Source organism: Ambystoma mexicanum, chromosome 5q (genome assembly GCF_040938575.1).
Source record: "Ambystoma mexicanum isolate Mex_15411 chromosome 5q, UKY_AmexF1_1, whole genome shotgun sequence".
Taxonomy (NCBI): Eukaryota; Metazoa; Chordata; class Amphibia; order Caudata; family Ambystomatidae; genus Ambystoma; species Ambystoma mexicanum.
In genome coordinates, this window is record NC_090933.1 from 869,406,645 (window position 1) to 869,424,938 (window position 18,294).

Below are 18,294 nucleotides of genomic sequence, written 5' to 3' on the forward strand. Positions count from 1 at the left end.
TTAACGGAGATGGACCAATGCAGAAGCCGAGAATTTTGTGGCTAGGTATGATCTCCACCAGATTAGGTGCATTATAAACTTCTTTTCCTTTGCCAATGCGGGATAATGCATCCGCTTTCCTGTTCTTAACCCAGGGGCGGTAGGTGATTACGAAGTCATATTCCATTAAGGATAGAGCCCAACAGAGCTGTCTTGAAGACTGAGCTTTCGCTGAGTGTAAGTATTGCAAGTTCCGATGATCTGTTATTATTGTGATGGTGTGTTTTGCTCCAAGTAAGTAATGTCGCCATTTGCACAGTGCACTCTTGATTGCTAGGAGTTCTTTCTCAGAAATTGCATAGTTCAATTCAGCTGGGGAAAATTTTCTCTACCAAAAGGCAATGGGATGAAGGCATCCGGTTTTGGGATTCTGTTGGGACAATACGGCCCCCATGGCAATGCTTGAAGCATCCGTTTCCACGATGTACAGTAGATCGAGCTGCGGGTGTTGTAATATTGGCACTGAGGTAAATTATTCCTTGAGGGCACGAAAGCCTTTTTCCACCGCTGGAGTCCATTCGAATTTTCAGTGTTTACGCAGCAAGGATGTAATTGGGTGTACTAAATGTGAGAATCCTGATATGAAGCGTCGATAGAAATGTGCAAAACCTAAGAAACTCTGTACTCCCTTTACAGACGTGGGTGAGGGCCAGGTGAGGATTGCCTCCACTTTTCTATTGTCCATCTTGATTCCCTGCGGTGTCAGTACATATCCCAGAAACTCCACCTCAGTGACGTGGAAGGAACATTTTTCAAGTTTTGCATACAGCTGATTTTCACGCAGTTTGCAGAGTACTGCTCTCACATGGGTTACATGTTCTTGGGGAGTGGTGGAGTAAATCAGAATGTCATCGATGTAGACGACTGCGCAGGCATCGAGGAGTTCCCGTAACACATTGTTCATAAAATGCTGGAACTCATTCAAGATGGCCGTCCGTAGGGGATAGACGTGTCTGCGGAGCTCCTAGCTACAGATACTGGAGCAGGCCCACCACCCGGTATCTGCAGCGAGCTTCAGAGCTGAAATCTGGGCTCCGAGGTGCCATCGAGACAGGAGAAGCGTTGGTCCTGGGAGTGGAGGCGATTGCGAGCCCCTGGCACACGCGGAGGCTTGTCGGCAGCCGGCACCAGGACAAGGGGGACCGCCGCGGGAGCTGCAGAGCACCAGCTGGTGAGGCAGAGATGCGTGTGGAGGGCAGCTGCGACCTGGAAAAGGCTCGCCGGGAGGAGGCTTGCCCCGGACTGAGGGTTTGAGAGGCCGCGGGTGGAGTGGCCTGTCTTGAGCCTGGGTGCCAAAGGAAGCGCGGGCAGCCCGGTCCACGCCAAACGAAGGAGGCGGAGTGGCAGAGGGCAGCTCAGCCGGGCTCCCCAGGAGGCAGATCGGAGCTCGGGTGGACCCTGCGCTCGGACAGTGGGTGTCCAGCGGGTCCCGGCGGGGGCCGCGGGAGCGGAGACGGACGCAGTTTGGAGGAGGGGCGCCATGTGGCGCTTCCTGCATCAGAGGCGGTACTGCAGGGAGCAGTGGAGCGGGCCCCGCACAGGAGCGGTGGGCGGCCCACGGCTGTCTGGGCTTCGCTGGTTCAGTGCCTATCCCCTGTGGAGGGGGGAGCGGCCCGGAGGAGGGCCCTGCATCGGCCAGCGGACTGACCTTCTTGGAGGCAGGTTGGTGTGATTCCCTCGGGCGCTGAGAAGAGTGCCCCCGAGTAGGGGGGGGGGCACCTGCGGCAGAGTCTCTCATGGGAGCTCCATCTTGAGGAACTGCAAGGGGTTCAGGCCTGCAAGAGAAGATTTTGGCTCCCCGGCCCCTGGGGCTTGTCTGAGTGCCTGGCCACCTGGGTTGGAGAGGCCTTCCTCGCATGGCCATTGAGATTGGTCTCCCTGTAACTCACGGAAGGTGGAACAGTAATTTGGTCGGCTAAAAGATCCCGACAATCGAGGACAGAATATAAGAAGGGAAGCTTTGTCACCTGCTTGTGTGCATTTGGTGGGATTGGCAGTGTGCCACGCACTTAACCCCTCCGTTAATATGACCGTGAAGAGCAAAGACAAAAGTGGGAGGGCGCAGTCAGCACTCGGTGATGCCCCGGGCAACCTTCCTACCATTTGGCCGATGCAGGAGGCGAGGGGCCTGATCAGATCTGTGGGGGAGGACCTGGCAAGGAGTGTCTCTCCGCCAGAAGAGGATAGCACAGCTACGATGTTGACCCAAGATTTCAGAGGGGAGATGCACACTTTGCACACTAGCTTAACAAAGACTTTTCAGGAACAATTTCAGCTCCTCAGGTCCGACCTAAACGCGGCTATGGGGGAAATAAAGCAGGAGCTGCGGCAGCAGGGCGAGAGGACAGATCTTCTGGAGAGAGGCTTACAAGAATTGGATAAAGAGGTGACGGCCAGTAGTGAAGCAATTGAGAGGCTTGACGCAGCCACGCACAATCTGGAGATCCAAATGGAGGATATGGAAAATAGATCCCATCGAATCAACATCAGAATCAAAATGCTTCCGGAATCTGTCCAGGATAAAGACTTAAAAGGAGTAGCCCAATCCATCTTTGCAGAGATCTTGGGGATTACGCCCCCGGAGGAGATTGAGCTTGACCGCATCCACAGAGTGGGCAGGAGTAACGCAGGGTCTCAATCAAGGCCCAGGGATGTCTTAGCAGCATTTACTAGGTATGCCCAAAAGGAAGCAGTTCTCTGGGAGGCGAGGAGACAAGAACCAATCAAATACCAAGGGCAGTGTATAGCCCTGTTCCAGGATCTAGCGAACAGTACGCTTACGAAGAGACGGCAAATGGGTCCAGTCCTCAAAGCTTTGAATGAGAAAGGGATCAAGTAAAGATGGACATTTCCATTTGGTCTCTTGTTCGCGTGGGAAGGAGCTCAGAGGCGCATAACTACAATACAGGAAGGAGCGAGCATATTGCGCCTGGACTTGGAGGACACTCCTACAGGATCGGGGAGCAGGGGGGCAGTAACTGGTCCGGAATCAAGGCCTTGGGCCTGGTCAACAGTGTGAGAGAAGAGAAGGAGCGCGAAGCTAAGTAATAAGCCATCTACAGAACGCAACAAGAAATGCCCTGGGGAGGCGGGAGGGTCTGCACAAGAAGGATCCTAAATTCTAGTTTGCCTTAAGGGTGGTGGGCCACTAACGGGCGAAATTGGTGGGGGGGGAGCTTCCATCTTTGAATCAGAAAGGGTGGGTTTACCCAAAGAGGGGGGTGAGAGGGAGGCGGGAAGGGCACGCCCTTTGGGTGGGTGGCTTGGGGGGAGGGAAGGGCGAAAAGGCAGCGGAGGGGGGGAGCATGGATCAAGGCCAAGTGGGCAGAGGTTCTACTCAATGACATGCGAGGTGTGGGGGATTCAGGGGGAGGATGGCTGTAAGGCATCAGCACCTGATGACTCAGGCTGATGGGGTCGCGGGTGATCTCAGAGTATTCAGCTTGCTGAAATATTTCACCCCATGCTAAAGTGGCTAACGCATAACGTGAGGGGCTTCAACACCCCTCTTAAGAGGAAAAAGTTAGAACAATTTACAAAAAAAGAGAATCTAGACATTTTGGGGCTGCAGGAGACACACCTTAGACCTAAAGACCAGGGGCGCCTTAAATTACGGGGATTTGACCAGATTTTGCATGCCTCGGGCGGGACTAGGGCTGGGGGAGTGGCATTAGCCATCAAATCCTCAGTGGGCCTTAGGATCTCTGAGGTTATACGGGACAAGGAGGGCAGGTACATAGTAGTTATGGGGTTACACCAGGGTAGTCCTTATACTGTAGCAGTAGTCTATGCACCAATTGCGGGCCAAGAGCACTTTTTGAAGCGTGTCCTGAATAAACTAGAGGATAATGCCCAGGGCCAAATCATCTTATTAGGTGACCTCAATATAGCCTGAAAAAAAGGTCGGGACCGGTCAGGACACCCTGATAAGAGAGGGGGGGCAGTGATGTCTACGGATTTAATAGATAGGATTCGCGGAGCAGGGCTGAGGGACGTGTGGCAGGAGATTAAGGGGGAGGAGGAAGGTTACACCTTCCTGTCAGGGGTCCATGGATCCCAATCCAGAATCGACTACATCTGGGTAAGCTTGATGGGTCGGGTGCGAGAGGTGGTGACGGGCCTAATTGGCATAGCAGATCATAAGGTGGTATCTATGATTATGGACCTAGGGCCCAGAGAGAGAGGGGTTTGGACGTGGAGGTACCCAGGACATCTCCTTAGGGACCCGATAATCAGACAGGAGATCGAGGAGAAGATTAGGGATTTCTTCCTCATAAACCAAAGGGGGGAAATAAGAGAAGAGGTCAGATGGGACGCCTTTAAGGCTACGCTGATGGGGGAAGTAATAGCGGCGGCGACTCACAGGGAGAGGCAATTGAAAGCACTGGAGGGGCGACTGAAAGAGGAAGTCGAATTGGCGAGGCGGAAGGCAGGAGTGTCCCCGTCTAGGCTCGCAATGATGGAATATCGCAGAGCACTGGGTCAGTTGGAGATACTTAGGACCAAGAGGGCTGAGGGGGCTCTTTTGAGGGTGCGCCAACATTTCTACGCCATGGCAAATAAAGCAGATACTCTCCTTGCGTGGTTGCTCAGGGAAGCGAAATCCAAAAACGCGATCACGGCCTTAAAGACAGATTCGGGGAAAAGAGTAACAGAGGCTGGGGAGATATGAGAGGACTTGGTGTCTTTCTACGAAACTTTGTATACGTCACAGACCCCTCGGGATAGTTTGCAGGAAGAGTACCTAAATAAGGAAGAGTTGGAACGGTTGGGGAAGGAGGCTGCAGAGAGGTTGGGTGGGGAGATCATGGAAGAGGAGGTACTGAAAGTGATCAGGGGTCTTCCTCTGAATAAAGCTCCAGGCCCAGACGGCTATACTGCGGCTTTCTATAAAACCTTCGCAAACGTTCTGGTCCCACATCTAACTACCCTCTTCAATACGTTTGGGGCCGCAGGGACAATAACCCCTCCATGGAAGAGGCCAGACTATCTCTTATCTTGAAGCCCAATAAGAATTCGGAGGAGCGAACGTCCTACAGGCCCATCGCGTTGATTAATATCGAAGCCAAGATCTTCACGAAGGTGCTGGCGGCTAGGCGGGAGGGCTTCCTTCCGGATCTGATTCATCCGGATCAGGCAGGGTTTATAAAGGGTCAGCAGACAGCATATAACATATGGAGGGTGGCCCATCTGGTGGAAAAGTCTCATAGAACTAACACTCCCGCGGTCCTTCTGTCTCTGGATGCAGAGAAGGCTTTTGACCGTGGTCCTTCCTGTTCAAGGTGATGAGGAAGATTGGCATTGGGGTCAATTTTTTACGTCTGGTACAGGCTAACTACCAGACACCTAGCATAAGGATAGCGGTGAACTGAGCTATGTCCAAGTCTTTCAGAGTGAGCAGGGGTACTAAGGGGTACCCCTGGTACTAAGCAGGGCCGTCCCCTGTCCCCTATGCTTTACGCAATCTATCTTGAGCCCCTCTTGCAGGCAATTAGGGAAGCAGAGGGGATTAAGGGTATCCCATTCGGGGGTTGAACAAAAGGTAGCAGCATTTGCAGACGACCTCCTGTTAACTTTAACGGCCCCAGTGGAGTCCATCCGAGTGAGCAGGGAATTGTTGGAGGCCTTTGGTGAGGCTTCTGGTCTCAAAATTAATCTTACCAAATCGGAACTCTTGAGCCTAACTATAAAGAGGGAGGAGCAAGAAACCCTAAGGGGGGCTACCCCTTTCCTTTGGAGCCCGGGGGGAATCCGATGCCTAGGGGTGAGAATTACTTCGACTCTGGCAGGCTGGTATCGAGCTAATTACCTACCAATGTTAAAGGACATTGAACGGGATTTCCGCAGGTGGAGGAGCCTCCCGATCTCGTGGTTAGGCAGGGTGGTAACGATTAAAATGCTAACTCTCCCGCGCCTGTTGTATCTTTTCCAGGCAATACCACAGGTAGTCCCCAAGGTCTTCTTTAAGAAACTAGATTCATTAACTAAAGATTTTTTGTGGGACGGGAAAAAACCACGGGTCAGTAGGCAACTGTAGATGGCTCCGAAGCGGGAGGGAGGTTTGGTACTGCCTAACTTTCAACGATATTACGAGGCGACGCAACTACGGGTCGTTAGGGATTGGTTGCGGGAGGGTGAGGTCACACAGGCTAAGCAATGGGGGGCAATGGACAGAGCAGTGGCTTACTGCAGTCTGGCTGAGGTCCTGTGGCTTACGAAACAGCATAGGCCCAGGCATCTGTACGAAAGTACCATCACATCATTAATGGTGGAGAACTGGGACAAATTGGTGAAGAATAAGGATATCACGACTGTTTCCTCTCCCTTTACACCTTTGTTTGGCAATGGGGAGTTTACCCCAGGGATGGAACGAGGCGCCTTTAAGCAATGGCAGGAGGGTGGATGTAGGTGGTTGGGAGATATGTTTATGGGGGGGGGGATTCTCTCCTTTGAGGAATGTAAGTGGGAGTTTGGAGTGAAGGAGGGGGAGAGGCTTCGATATGCGCAGTTACGCCACTGGGTTCTGAATCCTGTGAACAAACAAGCCTCAACAAGGGAGAAAACGCAGTTTGAGAGGTTTCTCCTCTTGAATGATGGATCCAAAGGTCTGATATCCAACCTATAAAGGATCTTGGACGAAACGCCTGGCAGGAGCCCATGGAAATATATGCAGAGGTGGGAACAGATCCTGGGTAGGTCGATTGAGCGGGAGGAGTGGGAAAGATTATGGAGGAAAATCCCCAAACTGGTGAAAGCCTCCCAACTGCAGGAAATGTGGTATTAGATTCTGTTTGGGTGGCATTACACACCGACGGTCTTAAGGAGATATACCCTAATACCTCTGGGAACTGCTGGGGAGGTGTGGGGAGGAGGGAACGGCGCAGCATTTCTAGTGGTCATCCCCAAAAATCTGCTCTTTTTGGATGGAGGTTCAGAGGGCTCAGGAGCAAGCATTCGGTCCGGGAGGCAGTAGGCCCCAGAGGAGACCCTATTGGGAGTAGAGCGGACCGCAGGTGGGGGGAGATTAAATCCCAGGGGAAGGCAAGAGCGATTTTGACATTGGCTGCTATGTCAGTAATAGCACATAAATGGAGGAGCGGGGAGGTACCGGTTCTCCCAGATTTGTTGCAGAAACTTTGGGAAATTGTGGCCCTCGAATGGGCAACATACTTGAAGGACAACAATTGAAAGTCTTTTGCAGGGGAGTGCTATTCCTTAAGGATGACTTTCGAATTGGCTGGTGGCCTCAGCGCCTGCGTCTACTTGATTTGCAGTAAGTGTCGGCGACAGATCCATGAAGGCAATGGACCATGGTCAAGGAAGAGCTGTACCACGGAGGGGAGGGGGAGTTGGGAGGGGGGACACTGTTTCTCTGTTGCATGCTGGTCACTTGGGAGTTTTGGTACATGCTTTTAATGAACTACGGACACGTCGGTGCTGCCTTTGGGGGGGGTGGGAGGAATGGGGGTGTTGGGGAATGTTCTTTTATTTCTTTCTATGTTGTAAAACCAATAAAAAGAAGTTACAAAAAAATGCTGGAACGCAGCCGGGGCATTGCAAAGCCCAAAAGGCATGACCTGGTATTCATACAGGCCATAGCGGGTACGGAACACAGTCTTCCACTAGTCCCTTTTCTTCATGCGTACCAGGTGATATGCGCCACGTAAGTCTAGTTTTGTGAAAATCTTTGCTTGCCTCACCTGGTCTATGAGTACTGGTATCAGAGCTAATGGGTATTTGTTCTTTATGGTGACTTGATTTAGGGCCCGGTAATCGATAAATGTTCTTAAATCCCCCTCTTTCTTAGGTACGAAGAAGAGTGGGGAGGCGGCTGGTGACTTAGATGGTCTAATGAAACCGTTGGCCAGGTATTGATCTAAGTAAGTCCGTAGATGAGTATTCTCCTCCTCGGTTAACGCATAAATGTGGCTGCACGGTACTTGTGCCCCTGGTAGCAGGTCGATCTGGCAGTCATAAACTCGATGCAGTGGTAAAGTATTAGCTTGCTCCTTCGCGAAAACATCCAGGAACTTGTGGTATTCCGCAGGTAAGGTCCCCACCAAACCTAAACCTGCCATCTTTTCCTGTGAAGCTAACAATGGACTTCTCTGGGTGTTACGCTCACCTGGCTCCCACAGAGGCGTCGATCTGAACTGGACAGCTGCGGTCTCCACCAATGTGACGCGTAGGGCCGAGATGACGGACTGGACTGGCCCACCTAGCTTCGTTTGCTTGGCCCGGAATATTCTTCTGCAAATGGAGAAAGGGAATTAACCACCCGTGGAGTTGAGTGTAAATACCCCCACCCCCGCTGTTCTCCCCACGGATCACCTTTGATGTCCCCTCTTATAGTCTCACCTGATGGTTTGAAAAGATGGGCTCTCCATCCTGCATTGAGCGCAGGGGTGCGTTGATAACCAGTTGCTTCACTGGCTCGAAGGAATTGGTGAGTTCCAGAACAATATTGACTCCGAAAAGTATGTAGTTCATAAGAGTTCAAATGCCTGACTTTCACTCTTGTCCGATTCCTTGCAGATTGCAGCTTGACCCTAGTGAAGAGTTTCTCGTGGCAACCCGTAATATTCTGGTAAGGATTTGTATTTCCAGCACAGTTCGATAAATAATGTCAATATGTAACCTGTTGCTTTCTCCCTTATTCAGGCGCTGAGAGAAATTATGAAGTCTCGGAGAATAATACCTCCGGCGGTAAAATCAGGTAAGTCTATTGTGGTGAGGAGGGTTCCCCTTGATAGTTCCTTTGTTTCACCTTGCTGTCCTTTTGTTTCCCCTTAGGGGCCGGGGTTCGGCGAAGATGCAGTGGAAGCTGCGCCAACCCCTGAAGAGGAATAGTACCCCCGGTGGTAAAATCAGGTAAGTCTATGGGGGGTAACTAATATTCCTTTGTGTATTCCCTTGGCACACCTTGCTGTTCTTGTCTACTCCTTAGGTGCCGGAATGCGTCGGGAACATGCAGGAGGATGCGGTGGAATGTGAAGATGCTGCGAAGGCCGGTGAGTTCAGCGCGGCGCTGCAGCAGGCGAGGCGACGCGCATAAAATAACTTCTTTCTTCCAGCTCGAAGGCGCGATGGATCGGGAATTCAGGTAAGGATCAAAGGTATTGCTCTTGTTCTAACCTTTTCTCCTTCTTTCTCCCTTTTTCTAGGAGCTCCAAACTCGAGGCGGGCGTGGCAGAAGACTGGATGCAGACTTGCAGGCACGGTGAGCGTTACGCTGCTGGATGCAGAATAACACGAAGCGTGTGCTGCTCTTCGGGCGTGGTTTAAATAGCCTCCAAAGTAGTCCCAGGTAAGTATTCCTCCCCAGCCCCGCCCGAGTAAAAAATAGTCCCTAGGTAAAATAGTCCTTTCCAAGCCTCATTTGGCTTGGAGCTCTTGCAGCATGGTCCACATCAGGTAAGCTTGCAGCATGGTCTGCATCAGGTAAGTTCTACTCTATGAGCCTGGCGCCTATGGCGCCAGGACTGACTCTCCATATGTGCCTGGCGCCATAGGCGCCAGGACCGCACCCAAACAGCCCCTAGCAGGGATTTTTGGGCTTGCTCAAAATAACTTGATGCCTACTTCCGGGGTTGCTGGACCTGGTCTGGGTTCCCAGGGGTAGGCATCATGACAGCACTCCCCCGAAGGCCCCTCCTAAAGTCGTTCTTCCCCGTGGTTTTGGTTTGTCTGGGAAATTTCGGTGGAATCTTTTCACCAATCGAGGTGCATGCACGTGGTCACTAGGTTCCCAAGCCCTTTCCTGTGGTCCGTAACCTTTCCAGTCGAGTTTTGACTTCACCATCTTGGAGTCCAGGATGTTTTTAACATCAAATTCGGGTTCCCCGTCTATAAGCATGGGGTCTGGTGGCTTGGTTAGTCTTGTCCCTGGTTGCACTGGCTTCAAAAGTGTCACATGAAAGACGGGGTGAATTTGCATATTAGCAGGTAAGTCCAACTTGACGGCCACCAGGTTGATAATAGCCTTAATAGAGTAAGGTCCCAAATATCTAGGGTTAAAGGTCCGCATTCCCTTGAGAGGTATGTGTTTTGTGGCCGACCATACTTGATCCCCTATCTGGTACTGTGGAGTATCACTTCTATGCCAATCAGCATCTTTCTTATATTTCTCCTTCGCTTGTTTTAAATGTGTAGTTGCCTCCTTAAAGGCTTGTGTAATCGTAGCGTGTAGATGGTCCACTGCAGGCATTTCTAAGTGTTGGGGTGAGCCAAGGTCTGAGGTTCGAGGATGGTGCCCATATAGGGTATAAAAGGGGCTTTGTCCAGTTCGAGAATGTACTGAATTATTGTATGCATATTCGGCGATCCAAAGAATGTCCTTCCAATTACTCTTAGTCTGATGTAACATACAACGCAGGTATTGTTCAAGAATCTGGTTGGTCCTCTCCGTTTGACCATCGGTCTGGGGGTGGTGACCTGGTCGATAATCTCACGTCGATTTGCGCCAATTGACAATATTTCTTCCAAAAATGTGAAATGAATTGACTGCCCCGGTCAGAGACCAACACGGACGGAAATCCATGTATGCGAACAATGTTTTCGAGGAATTCTTTGGCCAGGATTGAGGCTGAAGGTAATCCTTTTAAAGGAATAAAGTGGGCCATCTTGGAAAAACGATCCACAATAGCTAGAATGGTGTTAAATCCATTACAAGGAGGTAGATCAGTAATAAAGTCTAACGATAAGGTGTGCCATGGTGTAGGCGGAATGCCTAAAGGTTGTAAGAGTCCAGCTGGTTTTTTCTTTTGGCTTTTGTTTTGGGCGCAAATGGCACAAGACATCACAAATTATTTAATATCCTTTCGCCAGGTGGGCCACCAGAATTGTCTTTTAATTTTAACTTCAGTTTTTGCTTTGCCTGGGTGCCCCTCCATTAGGGTATCATGATAACGGGAAATGACTACCTCTTGTAGTTCCGTGTGTGGCAGAAATAGCCGCCCTTGGTAATAAGGCAGATCATTGGCGACAGAGTAGTCCGGGCCTTTCTTTACCCAGTCCTGCAGGGCTGTAGGATCAAAGAGTTGCTGGATCTTTACCTGAATGTCCTCTAGTGTCTGTAGAGTAGTCATGCCAAGACTCCTTTGTTCGGAAATTATAGGTACTGGTTCTGGGTTCACTTCTGCCTCTCCGAACCCTATTCGGGATAAGGCATCTGCTTTACCATTCTTACAACCTGGTCGATAGGTTATCACGAAATCGAACTCGGCAGAGAACAATACCCATCGGAGTTGACGTGACGATTGGGCCTTGGCTGTTTTTTAAATACTGTAAGTTCCGGTGATCACAGTAATGGTATGCCTGGCACCGAGTAGATAGTGCCGCCAAGCCTTGAAGGCGGATTTAATGGCTAATAACTCCTTGTCGGTAACCGGATAGTTTAACTCGGGGGCCGAGAACTTTCTGGACCAAAATGCTACTGGGTGAAGCTGGCCAGTTTCAGGGTCCTTTTGAGACAGGACAGCTCCCATGGCTAGACTGGATGCATCAGTTTCCACTATGTATGGAAGGTCAGGGTGCGGGTGCTTTAACATAGGTGCAGACGTGAATTTCGCTTTCAGCTCTTGGAAGGCATTTTCAGCTTCTTCAGCCCACATAAAGCTTTTATTTTTTCGCAAGAGTGCTGTGATGGGATGTACGACGTGAAAAATCTGGGATGAATCTGCGGTAGAAATTGGCAAAGCCGAGCATGCTTTGTACTCCTTTAACTGAACTTGGTGATGGCCACTTAAGGATTGCGTCCACCTTTCGTGAGTCCATTCGGACTCCCTTTGGGGTCAGGATAAACCCAGGGAATTCAACTTCAGTGGCATGAAAAATGAATGTTTCTAGTTTTGCATATAGTTTGTGCGGTGTCCAGTCAACTCGTCGAAAAAAAACTGGTCGACTGCAATTTGGTCGACGCAATTTGGTCGAAAACCAAATGGTCAAATTTTTTTTTTATTTATATATTTATTTTTCGGGTTTTCGTTTAGTTAAAAAAGGGGTTTTTAGAGAAAAAAAGGGGGTTGGGGGGAACCCCCCCAAAAAAAAAAAAAAAGTGTTAAAATAAAAAAAAAAAAATTTCGACCATTTGGTTTTCGACCAAACTGGTTCGACCATTTGTCTGGTCGACCAATTTTTTTCGACGAAATCTCTGGCAAACAGTTTGTGCTGGTGCAATTTCTCAAGGACTGCTCGGACGTGCTTCACATGGTCAGATTCTGAAGAGGAGTATACTAGAATATCATCGATATATACGACAACACAAACGTCAATGAGTTCACGAAGGACATCGTTCATGAATTATTGGAAGGCTGCTGGTGCATTGCACAACCCGAAAGGCATCACCTGGTATTCGAATAACCCATACTTAGTGCGAAAAGCAGTCTTCCATTCGTCGCCCTCTTTAACACGTACCAGATGGTATGCCCCCGGAGATCTAATTTAGTGTATATACAAGCGTCCTTCACTTGGTCTAGTAGTTCAGGGATCAGAGGCAATCGGTATCAGTTCTTAACATTTATCTGGTTCAATGCGCGGTAGTCTATGCACGTTCTGAGGTCACCTTCCTTTTTGGGCACGAAGAACAAAGCTGAAGATGCAGGGGACTTGGATGGGCGAATAAAGCCATTGGCAAGGTACTGGTCTAAGTATTGTCGTAGGTGAAGGTTCTTAGGTTCCGTAAGGGCATAGATCCTGCTACAAGGGGGTTGTGCACCGGGTATGAGATCGATTTGACAATCGTACGATCTGTGAGGAGGTAAGGTGTTTGCCTGTTCTTTTTGGAAGACATCCTGGAATTCTTGGTATTCTGGAGGTAGTTGCATGACTGCTGTGGTTACTATGGCCAGACCTGCGTTCTGATTTTTCTTTGGGTAACAGGTTTGTGCACAATCCGGGAAGGTTATTCTCTTCTCTCGCCAATCAATACAAGGATTATGTGTTTCCATCCATGGTATCCCCAGTATTATTTGGAACTGTGGGGCTTTGATTAGATCAAACACAATAGTCTCTCGATGCCCATCCTGACCCAATAGTGTGATCTCTGCGGTGGAATGAGTTACAGGCCCAGAGGCAATTTCAGTTCCATCGACTGTGGTGATGACATCTGAGGTGGTTTTTCGTAAGAGAGGTAGATTCATCCTGGAAGCCAATTCATAGTCCACATAGTTTCCTATGGCCCCGCTATCAATGTATGCCCTTACTGCGTGCATACGTGACGGCTGCCCTGGATCTACGAGGACCATTGGTATGATGAAATGCCAGGTCTGAGTATCCTTCTTCAAGCTCGGCAAGCGGACCTCTACGCTTGTCGGGCGTTGTCGTTTCCCGAGTCTGACTCCATATAGCTTTTATCAGCAGCTCCTACCACCTTCTTGGGTGGTTTTACAGGGCAATCCCGTAGAAAATGCCCAGAAGTTCCACAATATAGACACAATTGCATTTGACGTCTCCTTTCTCTTTCCTTCTGGGTTAAGGGTCCTTTAACCCCTCTGATTTGCATGGGTTCTGAAGCATCTGCTCCTTTGGGGTTAGCGTGGGTTTTGACCAACACCCGATTCTCAAACTTGGCTCGATCAGCCTTTCTGTTCTGAAGTCTGTGATCTAACTGGACCACTAAGTCTATATATTCAGCGCAGTCTTGAGGTGGGTTCACAACTTGAGCCAAGACATCCTTGAGTTCTCCTCGAAGCCCTCGATGAAATGACATGATTTGTTTTACCTCAGGCCATCCAGTTTCCACTATCAACCTATTAAAGGTCGTGATGTAGGATAGAAGGTCCTGTCGTAGGGACAAGAGTTTGTTATCCAGGGCCTGTCCTTGGGAGTGCCGGGCAAATAATCTTTCCATGCTCGTTTGAAAGCCCTGAAAATCCCGAAGAATTGGGTCATCCTGAGTAACTACTGGAATTGACCAATCAGCTACACTGCCGCTGAGATATAACAATACAAGGGCTACCTGGCTTGATCGTTTGGGAAGGCTTCAGGTCTGCATAATAAGTGCAAGCGGCATTGGTTCATAAACACGGCGAACCTTTTGGGATCTCCGGCAAAGTGTTCGGGTGGAGCTAATGGAATATTTCCTGGTAGGTTTATTTGCACAGGGTTACTCGATAACACAGGAGCTGGATTTCCCCCGGAACCAGGTAGGGGTGCTTGTCCAGCCTGGCTTTGCAATAGTTGCCTAGCAAGGTCATCAGTTCGCTCCTTTGACAAAATCAGTTCTCTCCTAAGAGCATTGGTTTCTTGACGGGCGGAATGCACTTCAGCCCTCAATTCCCCTAGTAATTGGGCCAATTGGTCAGACTCTGAGGTATCCATAACGCCCGGGTGGGAATTTGTGGGTAGGCTTCGCGTTCTGTTACGCTCACCTGGCTCCCACAGAGGCGTCGATCTGAACTGGACAGCTGCGGTCTCCACCAATGTGACGCGTAGGGCCGAGAATGCGGACTGGACTGGCCCATCTAGCTTCGTTTGCTTGGGCCGGAATTCTCTTCTGCAAATGGAGAAAGGGAATTAACCACCCATGGAGTTGAGTGTAAATACCCCCACCCCTGCTGTTCTCCCCACGGATCACCTTTGATGTCCACTCTTATAGTCTCACCTGATGGTTTGAAAAGACTAGCTCTCCAACCTGCATTGAGTGCAGGGGCACCTTGATAACCAGTTGCTTCACTGGCTCGAAGGAATTGGTGAGTTCCAGAACAATATTGACTCCGAAAAGTATGTAGTTCGTAAGAGTTCAAATGCCTGACTTTCACTCTTGTCCGATTCCTTGCAGATTGCAGCTTGATCCTAGTGAAGAGTTCCTCGTGGCAACCAGTAATATTCTGGTTAAGGATTTGTATTTCCAACACAGTTCGATAAATAATGTCAATATGTAACCTGTTGCTTTCTCCCTTATTCAGGCGCTGAGAGAAAGTATGAAGTCTTGGGGAATAATACCTCCGGCGGTAAAATCAGGTAATTCTATTGTGGTGAGGAGGGTTCCCCTTGATAGTCCCTTTGTTTTACCTTGCTGTCCTTTTGTTTCCCCTTAGGGGCCGGGGTTCGTCGAAGATGCAGTGGAAGCTGCGCCGACCCGTGAAGAGGAATAGTACCCCCGGTGGTAAAATCAGGTAAGTCTATGGGGGGTAACTAATATTCCTCTGTGTATTCCCTTGGCTCACCTTGCTGTTCTTGTCTACTCCTTAGGTGCCGGAATGCAGCGGGAACATGCAGGAGGATGCGGTGGAATGTGAAGATGCTGCGAAGGCCGGTGAGTTCAGCGCAGCGCTGCAGCAGGCGAGGCGACGCGCATAAAATAACTTCTTTCTTCCAGCTCGAAGGCGCGATGGATCGGGCATTCAGGTAAGGATCAAAGGTATTGCTCTTGTTCTAACCTTTTCTCCTTCTTTCTCCCTTTTTCTAGGAGCTCCAAACTCGAGGCGGGCGTGGCAGAAGACTGGATGCAGACTTGCAGGCACGGTGAGCGTTACGCTGCTGGATGCAGAATAACACGAAGCGTGTGCTGCTCTTCGGCCGTGGTTTAAATAGCCTCCAAAGTAGTCCCAGGTAAGTATTCCTCCCCAGCCCCGCCCGAGTAAAAAATAGTCCCTAGGTAAAATAGTCCCTTCCAAGCCTCATTTGGCTTGGAGCTCTTGCAGCATGGTCTGCATCAGGTAAGCTTGCAGCATGGTCTGCATCAGGTAAGTTCTACTTTATGAGCCTGGCGCCTATGGCGCCAGGACTGACTCTCCATATGAGCCTGGCGCCATAGGCGCCAGGACCGCACCCAAACAGCCCCTAGCAGGGGTTTTTGGGCTTGCTCAAAATAACTTGATGCCTGCTTCCTGGGTTGCTGGACCTGGTCTGGGTCCCCGGGGGTAGGCATCATGACATTGGGTCCCTTTGTTGTTATAGCAAGAGGCGCAATCCGTGGGAAAGAGTAAGGTTCTCGCTTGCCAATCTATTCTTGGGTTGTGTGTCTCTAGCCACGGTATCCCAAGAATCAACTGGAACTGGGGTGTTGCGTAAAGTTCGAATCTAATACCTTCCCTATGACCATCTTGGCAGATTAAGGTGAGAGTGGAAGTACACTGTGTTACTGGTCCCGTAAGGAGTTGTGTGCCATCCACAGCTGTCATGCTTTCAACGGTGTCCTTACGGTGGAATGCCAATCCCAAGGTCTTTGCAGTGTTTACGTCCAAGTAGTTCCCGATAGCTCCACTGTCTATGTAAGCTTTGACGGTATGCATTCGGGTGGGTTGTGAAGGGTCTACCAGAACCACAGAAATGTGAGATCTGAGTGCTCCGTTCTTGGCTCGACAGACCGACCTCTACATCTGCCGGGTGTTGGAGTTTTCCGCTTCTGTGTCTTCCCTTGTGTTATCCAGGACCCCCATTGTCTTCCGTGGGGGTTTAGTCATGCAGTTCCGAAGGAAGTGACCAGATTGGCCGCACTATAAACTAAGTTTTTCCTGACGCCTCCGTTCTCTCTCTGCTTTGGTGAGCGGTCCTCTGAGGACACCCAGTTGCATGGGCTCTGAGTGTGTTTCGGAGGCCTATCGATTGGACGCTTCTTTTGGTCGGACATACAATGGTCTATGTTCTGATCTGGTTTGGTTGGCCTTGCGGTCCTGTAACCGATGGTCTAGTTGCACAGTCAGATCGATGTATTCGCTACAATCATCAGGAGGATTAACTACTTGTGCCAAGACATCTTTTAATTCTCCTCTCAGTCCTCGATAAAATAATGTTATTCGTTTCTCCTCTGGCCAACCTGATTCGGCTATTAGACCATTGAATGTGGCAACATACGAAATAGGATCCTGACCACCCTGTCGCAGAGAGAGCAGCTCATCATCCAAGGCCTGACTGCGAGTCCGATGGGCAAAATGTTTTTCCAGTTCACGTTGAAAACCTGGATAATTTCTCAACAAGGGGTCGTCCCTAAGCACTAACTGGACAGAGCAGTCTGCAGCGTGTCCTCCTAAATAGGAGAGGACAAAGGCTACTTTAGCCTGGTCATTCAGAAAAGAGTCTGGTTTGCATATGAAGTGTAGGCGGCATTGATTCATGAACGCTCCAAATTTCTTAGGATTCCCAGAGAAACGTTCTGGGGGTGCTAAAGGGATATTGCCTGGAAGCAATACCTGAACGTGTGTGACTACAGGTGCCACGGTAGGCTGCCCCTGAGGGCCTCCACCTGGTAGGGGGGGCTAGACCGGCTTGGGTCTGTAAGAGCTGTCTTGCCAAGTCACCTGTTTTGTCCCTGTTGACTACCAGTTCACGCCTTAAGGCATTAATCTCCGAATGGGCTGCATGCACCTCGGCCCGTAGTTCACCTAAAAATAGGGAAAGCTGATCTACCTCAGAGGTTTCAATCGCTCGGGCAGAGTTGTTGTGGAAGGCTTTGTGTTCTGTCACACTCACCTGTGTCTCTGCAGGAGCGAGGGATGAGCCTCCTTTGACCCCGAGTTCTCACTTCCCCTGTTTCTCCCGGAGGAACACCTGTCAAATATAAGATGCACACTCATACCTGGGTTCACTTAATTCCCCTCAGCCCTTCCCTTCTCTTTACTATGTGCTGTGATGTTGCCTAAGGGCTTACCTCGGTTTTTCGTGGGGGGTGCACTCCATCCTGCATTCGCAGGGGCGCGATTCCTCAGAAGATTCACAGCCCTACACTCATAGGGATGATGCCAATGTCTGTTTGTGTCAGGAATCTGACGAAAGCTTCAGGTCGGCGCTTCTCGCTTTGCAAGAGGCGATAAACTACATTTCCCATGAGGTGTTGGGAAAGGTGTAGTTCTATCGCACGCTACAACAGCTGCTCATTAGCAGCAACTGTTAAAACTCGCCGCTGCCCGTGCCTCGGTGCAGGTAATTAATGATTTCCAGCACGGGCGGCGGCAGCTTAGGAGCAGGCATGCAGAAATTCTCAGATGCCGAAGGACTCTTGGAGCTTCCCCGGGCCGCGACGGTGACGAACAGCTGAATAACCACAGGCCGCAGCGGTGAAGCAGGCTCCCATAAGCTTTGGGCATCGCTCTTCAGGGTCCGGATGTCCTTGTGAGGCATCCGGACCATCAGTTAAGTGTTTTTGACTCCAGTGTTCATATTCTGGAGTTGCTTGTTTATTAATTGACTACTTCAACGCTGTAGTGGGTGTGTGAGGTAACACGCCCTAAGATATATGCCATGCATTAGGCACGTCATGTGGAGAAAACATGAACTCTGAACGGATAAAACTGGGCACTGGGAAAGATATAGAAA